The sequence below is a fragment of the Salmo trutta genome, chromosome 22 (genome assembly GCF_901001165.1).
Source record: "Salmo trutta chromosome 22, fSalTru1.1, whole genome shotgun sequence".
Classification (NCBI taxonomy): domain Eukaryota; kingdom Metazoa; phylum Chordata; class Actinopteri; order Salmoniformes; family Salmonidae; genus Salmo; species Salmo trutta.
Window position 1 is genome coordinate 21,476,081 of NC_042978.1, and position 23,072 is coordinate 21,499,152.

The window sequence follows — 23,072 nt, forward strand, 5'->3', positions numbered from 1 at the left end:
CAATAAAGTTCCTCTGAGCCACTCCAAGGAGAGTGAACAGTCTGTGTTTCAGAGACACTGCCAAGCCAAAGAACACAACGTGGTCTGGCTGGCATTGGCCATGGGTAGGCCCTGAAGGCAGGGTATTGTAAGAGACAGACAGACCACACGGATCCCCAACAAGTCCTCTTTATGATGGGGAAGAATTATGATTGCTATTCCTCGCAGTGGAGCCCTCAGATCAGCCTGTAGTGGGGTTATAGGAGCTAGATGCCTACAGTAACATACAGTAACACAGCGGCCCCCATTCATTACATGCCCATGTGTATTAAACCACTGGAAGAACGCGAGGCAGCTGCAGTATGTAGTCCAACACAAGGCAACACTTTCTTTTCTGCTCCCTACTGTCTGTCTTGGTACAGGCCTGTCTGTTTCTGGTACCCTCTGTGTGATTATACAAGCTTGCTCAAAAACTTTCTACAGAGATTTGTTTTCAATGTTTGGTGTGGAAACAATGGTTTCCTTTTGACTAGATAAATGGGGACTTCATGTTGGAATGGCAACCCTAAAGTGATTAATTTGTATATAGCCACCCTAGTCATAGACTGTTCTCTCTGTTACTGCACAGCAAGCTGTACCGGAGCGCCAAGTCTAGGTCCAAAAGGCTCCTTAACAGCTTCTACCCCCAAGCCATAAGACTGCTGAACATTTCATCAAATGACCCCCCCCCCCCCTTTTTTTTTACACTTCTGCTACTCGTTGTTTATTATCTATGCATAGTCACTTTTCCCTACCTACTTGTACATATTACCTCAATTACCTCGACTAACCTGTAACCCCGCACATTGACTCAGTACCGGACTCCCTGTATATAGCCTCATTATTATTTTATGTTACTTTTTTTAAAACTTTATTTTATTTACAAAATATTTTTTTAAATCTTATTGTTTCTTAAAAACGGCATTGTTGGTTAAGGGCTTGTAAGTAAGCATTTCACTGTAATATTGTTGTATTCGGTGCATGTGACAAATAAAATTAGATTTGATTTGCCTGAAAAATATATTTCCTCGATCTAAAGGCTCCCAGATACAATGCATGGTGTTCTAAATACATATGTAACACATAGTAAACAATAATTTGTTTATGTGCTTTATTTTGTTACAGAAAAGGTGAGAGGAGGTTGCTGAAATCCATATGACCAAGACACACCTGTCTGTCCAGGAGACGGATACCTCACCTGTCTGTCCAGGAGACGGATACCTCACCTGTCTGTCCAGGAGACGGATACCTCACCTGTCTGTCCAGGAGACGGATACCTCACCTGTCTGTCCAGGAGACGGATACCTCACCTGTCTGTCCAGGAGACGGATACCTCACCTGTCTGTCCAGGAGACGGATACCTCACCTGTCTGTCCAGGAGACGGATACCTCACCAGATATGGTAGGTTTGGGGCTGAAGAGAAGAGACCGGTTGCATGTCATCCATTGCTACACCTTGGTACACCTTATTGCTCACAGCTACTATTACTAATACTCCTCCCCTCTAAAAATAAGTGTTCTCTTCTTTCATTGAGAAATATTCAGACTTTTCCCATTACCTCTGAGAAGCCTTGCCATGCTTGTTTTTCCTGGTTGGTTGCATTCTCCAATGCCCTGAGAGGGTGGCAGGCCCAACAATCACTATTCCAAATTGAGCGTGGCACAAAGAATATGAACAGTCATTGGAAGACTGCCATTGGTTGTTCTTCAGAACAGCTGAGTGGTAATTACTCAGAGAGAGGCTGCGTTTAGACAGGCAGCCCAATACTGATATTTTTTCCACTAATTACAGATTTCTTCACGTCAGATTTTTTTCAGAGCTGATCTGATTGGTCAAAACACCAATTAGTGAAAAAAATATCAGAATTGGGTTTCCTGTGTAAACGCAGCCAGAAAGAGACCGAAGAAAGTCTACTGATCAATTTACACATCAGTGCCCGGTTTCCCGATAGCAATGAAGCTTCGTGTTACACGTGTTTTAACAATGCATCTTACCTACAACGGCCGAAGATGTAACATGCGTTTCCCAAAACACCACGCAGAGAGAACGGTCGCTAAGTGCGTTGTTGGAGCATGTGTCGATACTGATGGGATGGAAAGAGAGAAAGCGCTGCTCTCGGTTCAGCTTTCTCCATTGAAATTTTACCTTATTATAATTATTTCACAATACTGACGACGGATCAGCTACTAGAAAGATATTACCGCCTACGGCTGCAAATATTGAGGCGGCTTATTCTAATGCTTCTCATTAAAAATGCATAAAATCACAGATTTGGCACATCACTGCGCATGACTACACATCATGGAATATATTGAGACAAATTACAGACAGTAGACTAAAAGTAGCAAAATAGAGCTCAATTGATTGAACATGAAATGCATTTCAATATGATTGAAATAGGCCTATAGTTTACGGTTTATATTTTAATCCAGTCATCTCTGTTTTCGTTTGAAGCATCGTTTTATACGTCGCTTGTTTGTATCAATTGCAAAGACTGTATTTGTAGTCAACTTTTTTATGAAGTTATCGGCGGTCACAGAGAGATGGCTTAACCATGTGATTCTATGTTTCGCGGACATCTTCTGTGTACAAAGTGAGGGCAAAAAAGCATCACTTACGACGCACTTCTCTGTTCTAGGAGTGGTCTGAGGCAGGCATTAGATTACGAGCGTTTTCAAGTGCAAAGTTAACAACGATGGTTTAGGAGAATAGTTTGCCGATTTAACAATGCTCCTAAGAAGGTTCTATCGATGAATTTAGCCTTAAGATGCTTTTGGGAAACCGGCCCAGATCTGATCCTAATCCATGTCTATTCGATCATTTTAAGATTATTTACAGTATCTGTCACTTTTTAGTATCCTCAAGCCTGGTCCCCATTCTATTCTTGTGCACCTGGCTTGGATTTCCCTCATTAACAAACCGGTACAACACATCATGGAACCACTGAGTTCCTACGTCCACCCTAATTTCTCTACATATGTAAAGAAAACCAGTGTACATTACTGAACCCTATTCTGGTAGTGACGTTTCAGACGGGGACACATCCCAGTTCTCAGTCCCTTAATGTCCCCAGGCATTGTGAAAGCGTCCCTCCACCCCTACTTCTGTCACACACAGTGCCGAGAGAAAGACGCATTGGGCCCTTGTGGAATGTGGCATGTCTCTGTGAACTATTCCCTGCTTTGTCATAAGAGTTTTGTGTGGTGGAAACACAAAGTTTCCTTTTTTCACACCTCCTCGGTGGTGGCGCAGTGTTGGTCCTCTGCTGCAGCTGGCCTGTGCTCAGGAACAATGACATTCTTTAGGTTTAAGGACCGTAAAATATGGCTATTTCAAGTCAACAACCTAATGTGTCTGTGTCACCAGCCACGTTAACTGTGAAGCACTTGCCTTCTCCAGTCTTTCAGTTTGATGGGGCAACATGGGGGCAGAGCGGATCCAATACGAGGTGATTTACTGTAAAGCACAGTGGAATATCACCATATCTGAAATGGAAATAATCAATCTCTTATTAGGATGGTTATTTCAGGACAAGTCACAATTTGAATAGAAATTAATCTAATTTTAAAACCTTGGTCACAAAGAGTAAGACTCAATTTAGACCCAATCTAAAATTAATGAGAGCATCTTAAGGGACACAGTGGAATTGGCAAAACCTAGTCTATTTATGTTAGTTAAGGACACAAGCTGGAGACGTGAAACCCATTATGGAATCTTCAGTTAAAAAGTCTACATTACATTGTCACGACATTGTTGTGATGGTAGGAAGATGACTTTATGAAGGCTGCTTCCAGAAAGGGATAACCAGGATTTGTTACTTTTGCTCATTTCCATGGTTAAATATTTAAGTAGTGCAATGATTGAATATTGGAGTTTCATATTTGCTTTGTTCAACGGTTGTTGAAATTCAAATAGAGTGAAGTCCCATTGGGATGCTTGGTTTTATTGACCAAACTCCGGATGGGTATGTCGAGACTCATTACGCTCACACACATGGCGCTTTGTCCACTTGTCATGTTTGAAGATTAACGTTTTACTGCTCACACATCCCATTGTCTTCAGATGATTGATTAAACATCTATGTACTTTGGATTGTAATATAGTATTGAAAAGGCTTTAACTAATTCCTAATACTGTAACCTACAGCCCTCATAGAGACAAGTCATTGGGAGGAAAACCATGAAGTATCAAACTAAGTGTAGACATTGTCAATGTTGTTGTGCAGGAATGTAGTGATCTGGGATCTTTCTTGACTTCAAAACAACGTTGGTAGTATGGGAACACATCTGCCTCTCACAGGGCAGCCATCACTCAGGTCAGAGAGGAGATGCAGGACTTCTAAAGGAGAATGTGGTGGAGGAGAGGCCAACTCCATCTGTCGGGAGAGTTTGTTCCAGCCGTGCGCCTGGCCGCACTGACGGGATTTGAGCCCACATGTTTGGGCCACGAGGTTGGGAGGACAGAGCAGAGAGGGGCAGGGGGGGACAGAGGGGGTAGGGGGGCACTCTGGCTTCCTCCCACAGACCCCAGCATGGTGCTCCTGGAGGCCGGTAGCTGGAGGAGTGGCCCAGGCTCCAGGCCTTTGTCACTGGGGGGATGAGAGGATGGGGGAGTGGGGGAATACTGGGACCCTGCAGGGAAGGAAGCACATATACCCTCCTCCTCTTCTAACGACAGCAGGGGGAAAAGCACATTACATGCTTGCAAGTCTACCCTCTACTATTATTGTATTTACTGAATCTTGCAAGGAGATTGGTTCCTCCTCTCTTACTTTAAATACTTTTGATGCTCTTGTATGGACATGAAACACCCACATACACACACACATCCAAGATAAGATAAATAAAATAATGCCTTATGTGCAGCCAGGCAGTTTAATCAAAAGTATTTGTTTTTTAAATATATATATTTTATAAAAGGCTATGACATCTCTAGTTCAGATTGTCTCCTGTCTTTCCCCTCTAGTTTTCCCTGCCATGGTTGTGATAATTGGATTTTCTGGACACCTGTATGAGTGCAGTATATCCAGCGGATTATAACCAGGGAAAGGGTGAGTCAACTCTAATTATTGTCAAGCAGCCTCAACCCCCTCTCTCTATAGTATAGTAGCCCAGTCGCTGCTCTCCCATCCACCTCATACCAACAGAACTGGTTTACTGTCTCAGACCAGCCAAGCTATGGAGAGGAAGTGTCACGCCCTGACCATAGAGAGCCCTTGGTTCTCTATGGTGTTTAGGTCAGAGCGTGACTAGGGGGGTGTTCTAGTCATTGTATTTCTATGTTGGTGAGTTGTATGGTTCCCAATTAGAGGCAGCTGGTAATCGTTGCCTCTAATTGGGGATCATATTTAGGTAGCCTTTTTCCCCACCTGTGTTTTGTGGGATATTGCTTTGTTTAGTGCATTTGTGTGCTATGAACGGCACGGTCATTTTGGTCTTTGTTGTTTTGTTAACCTCTTTTAAGTTTCACTTTAAAATAAAATATGTGGAACTATATGCACGCTGCGCTTTGGTCCCGTCCTTTTGAAGAACGTGACAGGTATGCTCGAGGAGGCCTTCAATTGTGGAGTTTCTGTCCCATTCACATCAGCAGGTACTGAAGTTGACAGTTTACTCAGAGATTGCGAAAATTAGGAAAAGTTGTTTCTACACTTAGACAAACCATGAACATTATAAACTCACTTCCGTCTCCAAAAACAACTCTGAACAAATAAGAAAACATATTTGCATGGGAAATAAGTAGAGAACACGCTGTGTTCTTCTTCGGCCCACACTGTGCTGGGCCAAGATGGGAGTAGATAGTGAGTGTTTGTAAACAGTGCGTGACGGGGGGGATGCAGAGACAGGAGGGGAGTGCTGGGGTGTGCTCTCCTCTGCTCACGGTCCCACAGAGAAACCCGAGGACTGAGCTGTGACTGAGCGGGGATGAGCGATGAACAGACAGGGCTTGTCCACAGACAGTCAAAGGGAGAGCTGGAGCTCTTGAACCATGGGGGGGGGGGGGATGGACTCACAAGGTGTCCGAGCCGAGGCAGGTAATTCATCAGGCCATTCTCTCTCTCCAGGATAGGCTGCCCGGCCGGCCGGGCCCAGCCAGCAGGAACTTCCCATGGTCACCTCCGCTCTGCTCCGAGGGACTGAGAATCCTAATGAGCTGGAGGGCTCCACATTTACCACGGCTGATTAACTGAGAACAATGAGGCCAAACAGAACTCACAGGCACTCACAATAGTGACTAGAGAGCCTCAAGGCGTTGTCTCTGTATTTTTTTGAGGGGAGAAAAAATGAGAGAGCGAGCGAAAGAGAATGGAGGGGGGGGAAAGTGAACAAGACTGTAGTTTTGTAATGCTTTGTTTTATTTGTTTAGAGGAAAGATGTGATACTTTGAATACTTATTGTCACTATTGTCAATACTTTGGCATCCATGAGGCCATTTATGTCCATAGGCAGCACATGCTATTAGTTCCTGTTAAAAAAGTGGGGTGTAAAGTTGGCGTTTGGACTACAGCTTATGTAATGATGTTTAAATTATATTTATAGCATGCTAAAAAAAGCAGTTGCACCATTAGTCATTTCCTCATGCAAATGAAGCCTATCTATTTGCCTACATAGGCCTGCTATGTGCAGTGAGACCTAGCTACATCCCCTCATAGGGGCCTAGTGAATGAGGGTTGTTCTGACAGCTAGTGAGTGTCATTTAAACCCAGCCAACCTCCACCGATTACCATCTACATATTTATGGAGAATATGAGCATTATATGGTACCATTTCAATTAATAACCCCTTTTTTACCGACTGAATGCTTTGTAATCTCGACTATGCAATTAGTTTAGAATGGCTAAGAGATCAACTTCATTAGCATTTTTTGTACTGAAGGTGCCGGCTTGGGCCAAATGTTCATTCTCAGTGGAAAGCATATCTCTTTGGAAAAGCTGTCCTAAATTAGTTTCTGTATCAGTTAAAGACTATTTCCTCTCTGCTTTAAACTTGGGTGTGATAGAGGAACCTCTGGAATATTTATGGAGGGGAAAATAAATCCAGAAAGACAATTTTGCCATTTGGTTACATGTTCTGCCTTCCCTTCTTGTGTTTTTCCAATTACTTAATGCTATTTAAATATAGCAGAGCCGACACATGCAGTTCACTGTAGTGGGGCCTGAAATAAGTCACGCTTTAATTGTATTTCATAAATGATAATAGGAGCCCATCACAGTAAGCTAGCTGTAATAAAATGATAAAATGGACAATTATGAAAAAATCCAGGCCCTTAATTTTCTAAACACACTCCAGAGAGCGTCTTTAAGCCGGGCATATTTGACTAGATGTTGAACAGTATTCCCCTCAGTGAGGGCTGCTGAAGTGCTGTGAATTACAGTAGAAGTGTTTTGTATGTTGTACAGTAACGTGTAGTACTACAAACTGTAGTGCCACTTCATGAAATACTATTTATCCAATTGTCTGCAGGGAAAGGTTTATATTCATTATATTCCCTTATGTATATAAGGCCAACTCAAATAATGACTGGCAGAATAAACCATACAGTACAATATGTGTGCTGAAGGCAGGCCTGAATGTAGACACAACCAGGGTCTGTAAATCAGTCATTTCCCCATCATTGCAGGAAGGATATGGCTGGTTTGTGCATTTGTGTTTGTGGTCCCCAGTCGGCCGGTGGGTCAGACAGAGATAACACCTCTCTCTCTAAGAGGCTCTCAAATTCCCAATCAGTGTTTGACTTGGGAGACAGGTGATTACTCACACCTGGGGACCTGGCCTCTTTCTGCACCCGGACCCCCCCCCCCACCCACCCACCTCACCCACCCACTCACCCACCCTGCCCCGTGCCAAGCATGATCCATCGGTGAGACAGCATGTGCCATGTGATGATACGCCGTCTGCTGGTGGGGCAAACCCACTGCTTGCTGTCCCTATCAATCAATGAAATATTTTTTTCTATAACACATTTCATACAAAGCGAGGGCTTTTTTTTAACCTTTATTTAACTAGGCAAGTCAGCTAAGAACAAATTCTTATTTTCAATGACAGCCTAGTGGGTTAACTGCCTTGTTCAGGGGCAAAACAACAGATTTTTACCTTGTCAGCTCAGGGATTCGATCTTGCAACCTTTCAGTTACAAGTCCAACGCTCTAACCACTAGGCTACCTGCCACCGCTTTACACTAAAAAAGAAAACACAAGAAAAGGGAAATAAAAAATTACTCATCACTAAAAGTACATCTGAAAGGCATTATGGTAACCAGCACATAAAGTGGGGAAAAACATGAATTTACACAAGGTAAAATATAAGGACAGGCAATGAATCCCTTTTATCCAGATAAATTAATGACTGTACATTGCTTTTACTTGGAGGGCATCAAGACCTCAACCATGAAATCCTATGGTGCAGTATACCTGTAACATGTCTCTTTCCCAGGTGTCTTTCTGACATTCTTGATGCACATCCAATGATGAGTGGGTGATGGAGGTCCCTCTGCTGTAACCCTGACCTCCAGAGCATAATGACCGCTCCAAAGACAGGACCTAAGGAAAGATGAGTCAAATGAAACACATCTAGACACCACTGCTTCTGCTGCAAACATGATGGCATGATCTGTCTCTGTGAAGGCAAAAACAATGTACCTGTTGTGCAATTCTCAGATCATATGGTTCATTTTGAAACGGTTAAACTGAAACAGTGAAACGTTTTACCAATAGAGGTTACGCTGCTTATGATATGAACTGTATCGTCCGTTGATGTATTATATTTCATGATGTTACATATCTTCAATAAATGTATTGGTGTATTTGGTAGAAATATTGAGCATTACAATATTTGGAAACTGGGGTAGGGAGTTCACAACCAGAGCTGGGGAAGGTAATTGCAGGTTTTTGTTCCAGCCCTCCAGGACAGAGAATACCCCCCTACACACACCATTTGCCGCTGTAGGTTTAGAGATCTACAGATGGCCTCTGTAAATATCTGAATAAGGCTAGCCTCTACCGTGTAAATGATAACACCATTTCTGGTCATCATTTATCTAAATTCAGGACATTGTGGAGTAACTCTATCCTCCAGTATGGTGTGTGTTATCGTATATTGTTCATGTTGTATCACTGCAAGCCTCAGGTGATGAAACGGTCTGGCCCTCTCTCGCTCTCCTTTTTCTCGAAGCTCCCAGGCCAGCTTTCAGCCATGGATATTCATCCCCTTTATTTAAAACACACACGTTCCACTGCCTACCAGTCATTCATCACTGCCAACTAGAGTGGGTATGTGTGGCCATTTAGGCTTATTGATTAGCCATATCATTCACAGATATCTCTCTCAAGTATTTACTGTGTACATCAGCAAACAGGAACCACACAGTAAGTGGATATACCTCCTCACTCACACTTGAATATCCTCTGAGAAGAACCCAAGCAGGAAGCGTTCTCTCTGGGGGTGTCAAGTCAAGCCCAGGAGATGGTCAGCATCATGACACTAAGGAAGACCCTTGAGAACCAATCGAAGGCCCATCTGTGTTCAGTGCAGAGTGAATCCTGTGTTTCCAGGTTTAAACTGAACATTATTAAAACAAGTGGGCCGAAAGGTCAGGAGAGAGCAGCCCACAAAAACAAACAATTCATTTGGCATGGAGGTGTAATGGGATGAGATGTGGGCTGGGGCCGGGCCTATTGTTCTGCTGGAATTAACCGTGGCAGGTCATGTGTCACTGGGCACTGACCCCGGCCCCATTCAGGAGCCCAAACTCTGCATTAGCCATGGCCCAAAGAGAGGTCAAACATAGTCACAAACCAGGTACACACACAGCCAGTTCTGACCAGGGCAGCACTTACAAAACAAAGAGGGGTATTACCATGCGGTGGTTGTGACACTGGCGGCATCAAAGCCTTTGTGACTCATCCGTTGGCCTGAATCTGTTGGACTGGTGCATATTGGAGACATTAAGCATGAACGACATACACCTAAATACTCCTATTTCATCTGTGCAAAGTGTGTGAGCCGGAGGTGACTCCACTCCCCATTCCCACATCCATACCTGGCTGAGGTGGAGAGTTGGAATGAGAGTACAGAGTACAGAGTGAGTCAGAGGAGTGGGTTTGGTTCCTGTGGGGCCTGCTTGGGCATACACTCAGACCACCCATCAGGATTGCTTTGTGCGGTCTAGTCTGCATGCTTCTTTTCCTCTCTGCAGCGTGTCAGTCTCCTTGCATGTGAAGCCAATCGCTCGGCTGTTGTAGGCGTTTACATTTCCACCTGACAGATGCCTGGTGGAACAGTGGCATGTTGTAAAAACATCTGATCCTTTAGCTGCAGGCTACAGATACTGCTAATTGAAAAATGACCTCCCTCGAGTCATGAATGCCTATTACAATATTATTGTTGCACAGTGCAATCACATTCTATCATTTCTCAAGACTTGGCTGCTTTGCCTCGTTTCGCTGACATTCCTCCTCTGTCCACTCGAGCGTATAATCACAACATATTTATTGATTAGAGGACAAACAGTAGCTAGCTCAACTGGACGGTAACCTCCTTTGTTTTATTCCTATTCAGCATGGTGGCAGCAGTACTTCTCCCAGGTAGCTAGTTGACAGCCAGCCACAGCTAAAGCAGGCCTTTGCTCCAGCATGGCTCTGCTGTCTCTGCCCTAATTGATTGGAAGGGGAAAGGCAGAACAGCTGCCCCAAAGCACAGAGCCAGAATTAAAACTTCAATCCCACTGCCGAACACTCAATTTCATCCATGATCCAGCATTATACAAATGAGTTGAGAACAGACAGACAGGTGTATGGTTCCCCAGTAGGGTCCCTGGGCCCGCTGGCATCAGAACCACAAACTGCTCCCCTCTCTCTCCCAGCAGCACCAGGCCCTCTGTGCTCCCTCTGTGCTCCCTCTGTGCTCCCTCTGTGCTCCCTCTGTGCTCCCTCTGTGCTCCCTCTGTGCTCCCTCTGTGCTCCCTACCTTCCTCCAGACAGCCCCCAGCCAAAACTACAACAGGCCAATTCTAGTTTTTAGGGGATCAATTCACAGCACTTTTCATTTAGGTAAGAATCAACAAGAGGGTGTAACACTTAAATCATCATCAGCCCAGTAGCTTTGCCTGCCATTTCTGGGCCCTCTTCCACACATATACATTAACCAGAATATGCTATAAAATTTGTAGAAATACTAGCCTACCAGTAAGCAGTAAGAACACGCATAACTTTCACAGAGGACAACAAAGGAGATGGATATGCAAAAGCTCAGAATATGTTAGAAAGTCACAGGGATAGTTATAGTTTTACACGACTAGTTTTAAATTACAACTGTTTTTAAAGGTGATATTAGATACAACAGATACATTAAGAGTGAATTGGGTCAAAATAACACAAAGTAACTTGTGTTTTTGACTGCTCTGGGCTTTTAAAAATTGATTGTCCTGTGTTTTATATACATTTCCACACTGAGGTTGGAATAATAGTGTGAAATTGTGACAATTATGATAATGCCCTTTTAGTGTAAGCTGTTTGAAAAGACTGCCTGAAATTGAATCATGTTTTGGTGGGATGGCATTTTGGCCTGCCTGCTAACATCACCAGGCGGTAAATTAGTTAATAGACCAGTAAGAAAGAGAGTTCCAAACCTCTCTGCCAAACCTCTCTCCCCACCCAGACCACTCCCAGACAGTCCTAACAAAATTCTTGCTTGAGAAATTTCTCTTTGCGAAGAAGCCATTTTTGTTTCTTTTTGACCATTTTAATTTAAAACAAATCACAGTAAGGTACTTAATTGTTACCCAGGAAGGATTTGATATTGAGATACAAATGGCTGAAGTGGACCTTTAAGAATCATAACACAATTCAGAAATACATTTGTAAAAATCAACACATTATTGCATCAACATAAGCTAGACAGTGTACTGTACAGTTCAGCCAGTAGTCCATAAAGAAGCAATATGTTTGCATAATAGTGACATTTCTTCTGACTGTATTAAGGAATCTTGATAGTTGCACATGTGGCCTTTTCAGTGGCGAGATGACTGGACACATTCTTCTGAGTGCGGTGGGTCCATGCAGCGGGCAGCCAGGCAAGGGTGAACAGAGTAGGATCTTCACTACTAGGGCCCACACAGGCCGACTGTGTTCTCTTTTTGACTGGACGATTGTCCTGCATGGGACACAAGGATCAGCCAATCACTTAGAACCACTTTTTTTGTTCAGCTGCAACAACAAACACCATCTTTTGACTTACTGGTTTGTACTGGTTATAGTACAGTTGTCCAGAGGGGTTGAAACCTTTTGTGTAAGGATTGGGATACACACAATGGTTTCTCAACATAACAAGAAAACGTCTGAGTTATTAAATATTGTATCATTGTTCCCACTTGAAAACCTGATCATGGACGGCAAATGCTTTACCTAATGAAACCTTTGTTAACATTCTTAAATGGACTCATTAAAATGTGTGAGTGTAATCATGCATAAACAAAAGAAGAAGTGAAAGCTTCCCTCCACAGTTGTCCTCATGTTGACATAGAACTGAGTGCTCGGCGAAATCGGCTAGTCAGGGGCCTTGTGTAGCGTGTGACAAGAATCTTTGTAGTCAACAGATCATACTCAGACCCCAGCGCTACTTGCCTTCTGGTGCTGCATACAAACTGAATGAATGGGAACCGGCTAGTCCCTTACTCCAAAAATTCATCACAACTGTGCCAAACTGGGCCCAGGATACAAACCCAGCAGTAACACTGTACAGAGCTCTGAAATACATCTTTGTCCCAATGTTTTACATTTCAAAATTCACAAAAGTAAATTAAACAAAGATGGCCATCCATCTCATAGGAGCCTGAGATAACCTATAAAGTCATCACAACAACATTTACCAACACCTATTGTACTGTTGAATAAACATAAACCATAATCATATTCAAGCAATATGTATTATATCATACACTACACAAAAATAGATTATGGCTACATTGCAAACCCAGTAAAAAGCATATAAAAGGATTCAGGTATACATTTCACTAAATTATGCTACAAATGTATTTTTATCCTTATTCTGAGTGGTTGACTATTTAATAAAAAAAAATCATATTTGACTATGATCCTGCTTTTATTGTGTTTAGTAAAGTTGAGTTGTTCACAGTGATTCATAAAAACAGTTTTATAAATAGAGAAGAGTATCTGAGATGGAAGTTGACTAATTCAATCTAGCAATTAATGGTGATTTTTAATCACCATGGGTTTGGTGATTAATAGAGTGATTGGTACCGTACAGCAGTATCAGGGGTTCACTTCAAATGTTCTCGTCTACCAGATCACTACATGTCTGGGGACACCAACCTGTTCCAACACAGAACAACCATGTCTTCACTGGACAACCTCTCTGCCTTTTCCTCTTATAATATATACTGTATATTCCTAATACTGTGTTGCAAACCCCCATTTTGCCCTCAGAACAGCCTCAATTCGTCAGGACATGGACTCTACAAGTTGTCAAAAGCGTTCCTCATGGATGCTGGCCCATGTTGACGCTAATGCTTCCCACGGTTGTGTCAAGTTGTCTAGATGTCCTTTGGGTGGTGGACCATTCTTCATACACACGGGAAACTGTTGAGCGTGAAAAACCCAGCAGCGTTGCAGTTCTTGACACAAACCGGTGCGCCTGGCACCTACTGTACTATCATACCCCATTCAAAGGCACTTAAAAATGTTGTCTTGCCCATTCACCCTCTGAATGGCACACATGCACCATCCATGGCTCAGTTGTCTCAAGGCTTAAAAATCCTTCTTAAACCTGTCTCCTCCCCTTCATCTACACTGATGGAAGTGGATTTAACAAGTGACATCAATAAGGGATCAAAGCTTTCACCTGGTCAGTCTATGTCATGGAAAGAGCAGGTGTTGTTAATGTTTTGTACTCAGTGTATATCGCTCTCCATCTCTCTGCCACACAATCAGAGATGATTTCCCAGTTGAGACTGGGCCTTTGAAAGTGATGACTAAAGAGAACTGGAGCCTGCCAGGCCCTGTGTTTTTGGATACTTGGGGACTGGGTTCTAGCGCGGGCCAAGCCAAGATTATAAAGAATGAGCACAGGGGAGAAAATTAAATGGCACATGGCATAAGGCCACACAAGCACCTCGGCCCTCTGCTCATCCCATTCCCAGCAATCTATGATGGAAATGGAGGGAGAGTTTTTTTTCTTCTCTCACGCCACTTGTGTCCAAGCTGCTCTTGGAATAATATTTAAATAACCATAATATTTAAATGAAATTCTGCTTCTTGTATTTTTTCTAGAGTTCTAATTTTGTAGAAAGCTTATACACGGTCACTACTTTTATAGCCATCTGTGTTAATCAGGGTAGGCTCTCATTATCACCGACCGAAAAAACAACAGACCATCAAATATTATGGTAAGTCAAACCTTTTTTTTGAATGTCATCCATTATATTTTTGGGACCTAATAATGTTCGATTGGTTGTCCTTTACGATTGACTTTTTCAAATAAAGCTTTGGTTAGCAAGCGTTTAAGCATGAAGAACAAGACCCTCTTGAATTGAATGAAGCCGGGAGGGATTAAATACATTTCCTGTTCCTAATCTGGAAATTAGCCCTCGAATGCCAGTGGGAAAAGACAGGCACTTTTCTTGGGGATTTTGAACCATTTGAAGGAAACGATGTGACCGAGACATGGAACCCGGAACCCAGAGGCATGGTTGGTTGGGGCTGGGGTTGGGAACAGAACAGAGCAGACAAGGACAGACCAGGACAGAACTTTCAGGTCCATTAGAGTGGAATGTGGCTGGGGGTTGGTATGAGATAAAACATGCAGGGGAAAGAGCCTGCCATCCTTCCCCCCTCATTGAGCGACCGCGTCCTTGAGGTCCCATTCATGGAATCCCACTAATGAGAGTGGAAATGTCAGCTATGATACACTCAGAGGATAGAAGGGAAACAGAGCGCCACACAAAGCTCTTTTATGAGGCCTGCCTTCTATTTCCTCTGCACTTGTTTTCCAACTCTTTTATAACTTGATTAGTGGGCCCTTTCACACATTCTCACATGCAGAAAGAGAGCTATTTGCTTATAGATTATTTTTAGTAAAGCACAGACTGCCCTCATTGTATTGGGTGGTGGTAATGGTGGTAGTGGTGGTGATGGTGGTGTAGAGGTTGTATGGTTAGGGGATTGGAATTGATTGCCTATCTGAATGGTGTCTTCCAGTTGGGAAAACACAGACTCTATAATGCATGCTTGGCTGGTCTGTGACAGTGGTGCTTCTACTTTCTTAACAGAGGACCACTGATGGGAGAGGGCACAGCAATGACAATAATTATACTGAGAGAGCACAGTTAGTTGAAAGCTAAAAGTGACATGAAGCTGGTGTGGCTGTTGGGCACACATGATGAGCAAGAGCCCACTGGTCTTCATGTTGTCATCTCCATCTCCACTGACCTTGTAGTGCCAAAGAGTAAGAGTAATGTGTTCCTTGAACTGATCTGAGAGCCAAAGGACTGGCTGTACACATGGCAAAGTAGGTTACATAGTTAATTAAGAAAACTTGGCTCTAAATCCACTAAGTCAAGATACCCCCCGTAGAGACAGTGGAAATAACATTGGGAGATAGGAAATCACTAAATCCTGTGTAAAATTATAAAAAGATGGACCTGTCAAAAACGGAGTCTGGCGCCTACGAGAATGGCATTAGATAAATGAACCTCCACACGACTCCAGAAGGGGATGTGTGGTTAGGACAGCCAGCTCTACATACTGTACAGAGAGAGTTAGAGAGAGAGAGGGGGGGAGGGGGGGTAAGAGAGAGAGAGGGGGGTAAGAGAGAGAGAGAGAGAGTGAGACACAGAGAGAGATTTCCTGGGTTAGCAGGTAATAGAATATCCTTCCAAGGTTTCTGGATTACAAAGAGAGAGATGATCTCAGGTGTGAGGCCCCTTCTCCATGAATCTGATCAATCATACTCAGACAGATCCCCCAGGACAGAATCGTAAGGATATTACACCTGTCTCATTACCACACTCTTCAACACAGTCTAACCGTAAGGCTGCCTGGGAGTAAAGAGAGAGAGAGACAGTGTCATCTCCACTTTTATCCATTTCACTGCCACTGTTTTCTCACAGAAATACATCTACAATCATTACTATCATTACTGTGTTTTTGCTCCATTTTAAATGACTAATAATTGTACTTTTCAGAAGTGATGGTGAACCATGAGCGGTGCTAAAAACCATGGTCTATAATTTATAACATGTCAATAAATAATTCACACCATAACCATATTTGATGGGGGAGTTTTGAAATATGTTTTTCTAGCATGTTCATCCCGCTGTGTGTTTTCTCAGTAGCAGAGCCCTGGGGGTCACAGTGAAAAGGTGTTCTGTTCTGGAGCTTGTGGTCACTGAGTGGCTGATTTTCAACACACTCAGTCCTGCGATAAAGTTTCACATGTTCGCTGAGTTCACCTACGCTGACTGACGGCCACGGAAGACGGCCCGGGCAGAGGTGGGACATGTGAGGGGAAAGGGACCATCCAGCCAGTCAGTCACTGTGTTAACCTGCTCTCTGCTCAAACCCATCTCTGCTCAAATCCATCTACCTACTGCTCTCTGCCTCACATGGCTGGCCCTGTCTGCAACAGAACACAGCATAGGCTGCCTGCTCTCTTCTCTTTGTCTCTTTAAGCTGCAGTCTGCAGTCCCTCTCAGATGCAGCTAAAAACACAGAGGGAGGAGGGGGAGCAAGAGGGAAAGAGAGAGAGGGAAAGAGAGAGAGCGAGAATGAGAGAGACATATCTGAAATCTGCATAGAGTGTTTCTGGAGAGGCCTGGGCCCTTGAGCCTGTTGTTACCTGTCTGGGATAAACAGCAGCAGGCTGGGTGAGCTGAGCTGCACACCCTGGTCACACACTAAGCAAACTCTCCCCAGGTGTGCACGTAGAGCCGACCCTCCGTCAGCATCCTGTCATGCACAAGATGTTTATCCAATTTGTCAAGATAATCTTTCCTCAAACAAGCACTGGGCCCAGTCCCCGGGCTGGGCCTGAAATGCAACCCTGGCCTCCATCTCTCTGCATCAACTCCATTCTGCATCGCAGGAAACCAGAAGTAATTATATCTCCCTTAACTGAATTATCTGGCCAGCTCATTTGCTCTGGGAGTTAAAAAAAGTGTCTCATCCCTCCTCCACAACGCACTTCACACATTTACACTCCTTAATGGAGCCAATATCTGTAGATTTTTTTTCTCCAGGATTACAGCTTTCTTAATGATGTCAGTTTTACTGAAATAAAAAATGGCATGTCGATTTACATAAATAACACACACTCCAACAGACACACACTGACACGCACTCTCTTACACACGCAAAGTAAAAAATCCTAGAATGTTCTAAAGCTGATCATTTTATAATGAATCTTTTCATTTGGCATGGTTCGGATTACTTTAAAGGGATTTTGGGGGAATATTTACATGCATTTAAATGATTCACTAACTTTATATTTATAGAGGTTCATTTATCAACGGATATCATCTTCAAATAATAACCTAAAACAAACCTCTGAAATGATGTACTGCACAATTACACGGCTAAAGCACATGTTTATTTCTAATTTGTGATGTGTGAAATATTAAGTCTTAAGAGGATAGAGGAAAGTCTTGGATATCATGTTCAATGTCGCACGTCTACTACACTCTAACTCCAGCATTACAACTTGCAGTAGGAAGCTGTGGACACTCAGATTTCAAACAGAAAAAAATCCTGCTTGGGCAACATTGGGCACAATGTTTATGTTTATGGAATGTTAGAGCTAATACGCTGGGCAGAGAGACAGAAAGCTTAAAAGCACTGAAAATACTAGACGTTTGCACAATCAGAGGAGAAATCACAGGTAGAGCCTGAGCACCGATTACAATCCAAAAGGTAAACAGTGAATTCCAGCTAATGGATCAATCACCAGGCCAAATGACTACACTATAACGGCCACTAGAGGCCAAATTATTTTTATTTTGTGTAAGCGATTTCAGATGAAATGTGAGGCAAAAACGGTTGGCTGGTAACTAAAATGCTATACTAGTGTTTTAATAATGAGAAGCAGACATGACTGAATTGATTTGACACAATTAAGGGCTTTGGGTGACAAAGTATCACTGTCTCAGCCTGTGTGGTGCCTGTCATCAGCACAGTGGAAGTTGTAGTCCTCTCACACAGTAACAACTCATAGTCACACAAATCAAATCCCCCAAACAGTGGGTAATACCATGTCCTCTCTGTCTACTCCTCTGTCCTCTCACATGGTTACCTGAAGAGGCTTACTGCTGCTAGTTGGAAACACATGTACCTCCCTGCCTTGTGATAGCCTGCTGCCCCGAAAAGAGTGCTGAATGCATCTGTCTGTCTGGACGAGGAACTCCCAGACACATATTCACCTCCACCTGCTGTCTGTCTGAGCAGACACTCAGCCCATCCAGGTATACCGCACACACACTTGTCGCACACACACCCCCCCAGGCAGCGGAACGCCTGAGCGAGGCACACAGACACTACATTGACACTGCCCGCTCAGTCAAGTGCTTAAATCTGAACTTTGGATGAGATGGTCGCATTCCTGTGATTTCATTCTACAGCAGATTGTCATTGCTTAATTGAATTCTTAACTGGGCTATAAATTCAGCCACCTTAAATAGATGTGAACTGCTTTAGACAAAAGGACAATCTGCTAGTTAATCAAACCATTTGGGATAGTCCCAAGTTTGTCTGTTCTAATAAAAAGCACAACATCTGCACAAAACCGAGTAATGAATGATCTTGTAACATTTTAGAATAAATCATTCTCGACAGAAAACATTGACACGAACGCACACTCACACACACACAGTTCTCTCGAGCTGCGCCTTATCTTCAGCTGTGTTTTTGTGAATGATGAGATGTTTTTCCCCAGGCAGGCCCAGAGCAGCGCGACAAGTGGCCCACGTGGAGGGGAGTGCTGCTGTGCTACAAAAGCTTCAGACAGCCCAGAAGTAGTGGGACTGGTCCAGCCAGTTACTCACTGGAGCTTTAGCAGCAGACCAGGACCAAACAAGAGATCATGCCACAGAACACCCACCCACTGGCTGCCATTTTATCACAGGGGGCCCACTATCCGCCTGTGTGTTTTTGCATGCAATCGCTTTATCTGGATACCACCATGCTCGATGCAGGCTCATGAAACGACTGTAATGACAAGATGCTACAAGACGTACAGTACCACAGACAGTGTTCCTCCAGTCAAGCCCTGGGTTCACTCCTCTACAGTTAACACAGTGTTTATCCCCCTTTCATTGTGTAAATTACAGTGTCAGTCACTCATCAGAGAATCAGATCAGCTGCGTGCTTAGCATGCATTCCAGCAGACTCATCTGAGCATTAAAATTATTCTGCCATCTTTCTGTGACCCAATGACACAGCTGGATCCATTTCAAGAACAAGAGAGGTAAGGTGTCTTCCCCCAAGGAGACAGTAGCTGGGTGAGGGATCCACCTTGTAGTCTAAAGCAACACCAGCTGTCTTCCTCCAGGCCTGAGACCTGAACACCATGACTACACGTCACATCACCATATTCTCATGGACTAGCAAGACATTAAGCAACAAGGCCTGTTATGGTGATTGATAGGGTGTGGAAAGGTGTGAAACTTGGGTCTGTGTGTGTGTGCACCTGTCTGGGTCTCTTAATTATTCTAACCCATACTGTAGACAATAGCTTCTCTGATACAAACTACAAAGTGTAAATAGGATAATTTTGTCATAAAGTGACTTTGTCATGACTTACTTGGGTTTTGATTTTGACAGTGCTCCCTTGCCCAGTAACATGGGATACACAGCTGTGGTGATTGCGCTCTATCCAATCCTTCCGCAGAACACACAGACAGTGAGACAGACCTGCCCATCAGCACAGAGGACCTGACTTTGTTTACATAAGACAACACGTCACAACACGTTTACTCAAGAAATACTATAGCAAACACAATAGCTAGATATCTTAGATTCATTCAGACTATTTTAAGGATGTGATACTGGCTTTGTTTCTGACTTGTCATTGGGGACAAACATCAGTAACTGTTGCATCGAACCACACCCCAAATCAAATCAAATTTTATTTGTCACATGCGCCGAATACAACAGGTGTAGACCTTACGGTGAAATGCTTACTTACAATCCTTAACCAACAATGCCGTTCAAGAGAGTTAAGAAAATATTTACTAAATAAACCATAAAAATGTTTTAATAAATAAGTAACACAAGAAAATGACATAACAATAATGAGGCTATATACAGGGGGTACCAGTACCCGAGTCAATGTGCGGGGTACAGGTTAGTAGAGGTCATTTGTAAAGTGACTTGCTGAAACCTTGTTTTTATTCATGAACAACAGAGAAACACATGACGTATTGGTGAATTCAGTCGCTTTTTAATGTTACTGTTAACTACATAAAACTCATTTATGAGCAATAAATAAGCATAATATGAAAGCTACATAGAACGTAAGCAAAGCTTTATAATGCCCCTCAATCTATCCAGCAACCTTAATGATTGATAGTACTTTGTAGTTTGTAAAGTGTATATTTACAATTTGGGGGTACTATCTTTTGTAATGGCTGAAAACTAGATTAGCAACTGGGGGGTGGGGTGGATTTGCAGGAAGGGGGTAGTTAGATTTTTTTTTTTATCCCGCACTCCTCTGTCATTGTAGGTAGTAATGGAGCATGACAGTTCCATGGTTTTTGAATGACCTTTCACCCCTGAAATGGTGCCATGGAAGCCCCCCCTAACAGAGCCAGTATGTAGACCTCACCGCATTGTTTCATCAGATTAGTGGAGATTGCTGGAAAACTCCAGCGGACGTGTAGCTTGTGTGCACAGTAAGCCTGTCATGATCGTCTCCTCTTCCCTACTTCTCAAAAAACAACCAAAACCAGTTCCCAAGCTCATTACATGTGCTCCTTTCTACATTACACACGCACGAATGGAAGAGGGGGGGGGCAATAAATCCCAGAGAAGAATTACAGTTTGAAAATGTATCACTTTACTTGAGTGGTCCAAAATTTGAAGAGGCTCAGAATGTCTGTGTGGAAAAAAAGAAACACTCAGTATTGGCAATTAAAATCCAAATGGACAAGACACTTAGTACTGTTAACGCTGGCCCCTTAGGTAGAACCAATTTCCCCCAGCTATACAACTTATAATTATCCTGATGTTAATCGCAGCAAGATGACTGTGAGGGATTGGCCTTTCCCCTCGCTTTTATTCTGACTCAGATCTTATCTCTTTGAAAAGCTATGTCAGACCGGGGTCTCTGCTCAACACCAGGATGTTTTTCTCCTAACTAATTTGATAGAAAGGGGAATAAATGTGTTGCCTCTTGGCAGGATGCAACCTGGACTCACGAGGTACAACTAACATAATAAATGTAAATCTGGGACACTAACTACACTGAACAAAAATATAAACACAATATGTAAAGTGTTGGTCCTATGTTTCATGAGCTAAAATAAAAGATTCCAGAAATGTTCCACATGCACAAAAAGCTTATTTCTCTTTGAGGGAGCGTGCGATTGTCATGCTGACTGCAGGAATGTCTACCAGAGCTGTTGACAGATAATTTCATGTTCATTTCTCTAACATAAGCCGCCTCCAACGTTGTTTTAAATAATTTTTAAGTGCATTTAACCAGCCTCACAAGCGCAGACCACGTGTATAGCGTTGTGTGGGCGAGAGGTTTGTTGATGTCAACTTGTGAACAGAGTGCCCATGGTGGCGGTGGGGTTATGGTATGGGCAGGCATAAGCTACGGACAATGAACACAATTGCATTTTATCGATGGCAACTGGAATGCACAGAGATTCCGCAACGAGATCCTGAGGTCCAGTGTCGTGCCATTCATCTGCCGTCATCACCTCATGTTTCAGCATGATAATCCACGGCCCCATGTTGCAAGGATCTGTATACAATTCCTGGAAGCTGAAAATGCCCCAGTTCTTCCATGGCCTGCATACAAAACAGACTTGTCACCCATTCAGCATGTTTGGGTGAACGGAGCAAAGTACAGAGAGATCCTTGATGAAAACCTGCTCCAGAGCGCTCAGGACCTCAGACTGGGGCGAAGGTTCACCTTCCAAAAGGACAATGACCCGAAGCACACAGCCAATACAACACAAGATTGGCTTTCAGGGCAAGTCTCTGAATGTCCTTGTGTGGCCCAGCAAGAGCCCGGACTTGAACCCGATCTAACATCTCTGGAGAGACCTGAAAATAGCTGTGCAGCAACGCTTCCCATCAAACCTTGATGAGCTTGAGAGGATCTGCAGAGAAGAATGGGATAAACTCCCCAAATACAGTTGTGCCAAGCTTGTTGCGTCATAGCCAGACTTGAGGCGGTAATCGCTGCCAAAGGTGCTTCTACAAAGTACTGAGTAAAGTGTCTGAATACTTATGTAATTGTGATTTTAGTTATAAATGGAAAAATACTATTTAATCAATTTTAGAGTAAGGCTGTTACGTAACAGAATGTGGAAAAAGTCTGAATACTTTCCGAATGCACTGTATATTTTTGTTCAGTATAGTATGATATGTTTCATTTCATATGGTATGTATCAATTTGTAGATTTCCATGATCGTTTTCTTATGATATTGTGCAAATTACAATTCGTATGATATGTTACGAATTGCAATTCGTACAATATGTTAGAAATTTGCTAAACTTAATATATGTTACAAATTCCAATTTGTTGTGGCTAACTTTAGCTAGGTGGCTAACACTAACGTTAGCTAGGTTGCTTATGTTAGCTAGGACAGGGGTTAGGGGTTAAGGTTAGGAATTAAGGTTAAAGGGTTAAGGTTAGGGGAAGGGTTAGCTAACATGCTAAGTAGTAGCTAAAATGTAGTAAGTAGTTTCAAATTTGCTAAAATGCTAAAGTTGTCCATGATGAGATTCAAACGTGCAACCTTTATGTTTTTTTATTTTATTTTTTATTTCACCTTTATTTAACCAGGTAGGCCAGTTGAGAACAAGTTCTCATT

At 43.0% G+C, this 23,072-nt stretch overlaps 1 long non-coding RNA gene across 3 annotated transcripts in view; it reads left to right on the plus strand.

Moving 5' to 3' along the window:
• The window catches only part of LOC115158365 (uncharacterized), a 111,567-nt gene extending 91,748 nt beyond the window's left edge, over positions 1–19,819 (plus strand). For all 3 annotated transcript variants that reach the window (XR_003868661.1, XR_003868660.1, XR_003868662.1), the window contains 4 exons: positions 1,144–1,420; positions 4,985–5,069; positions 18,325–18,487; positions 18,958–19,819. This is a non-coding gene — a long non-coding RNA (uncharacterized LOC115158365). The remainder of the gene's footprint in view (positions 1–1,143; positions 1,421–4,984; positions 5,070–18,324; positions 18,488–18,957) is intronic.
• Positions 19,820–23,072: the final 3,253 nt, after the last annotated feature.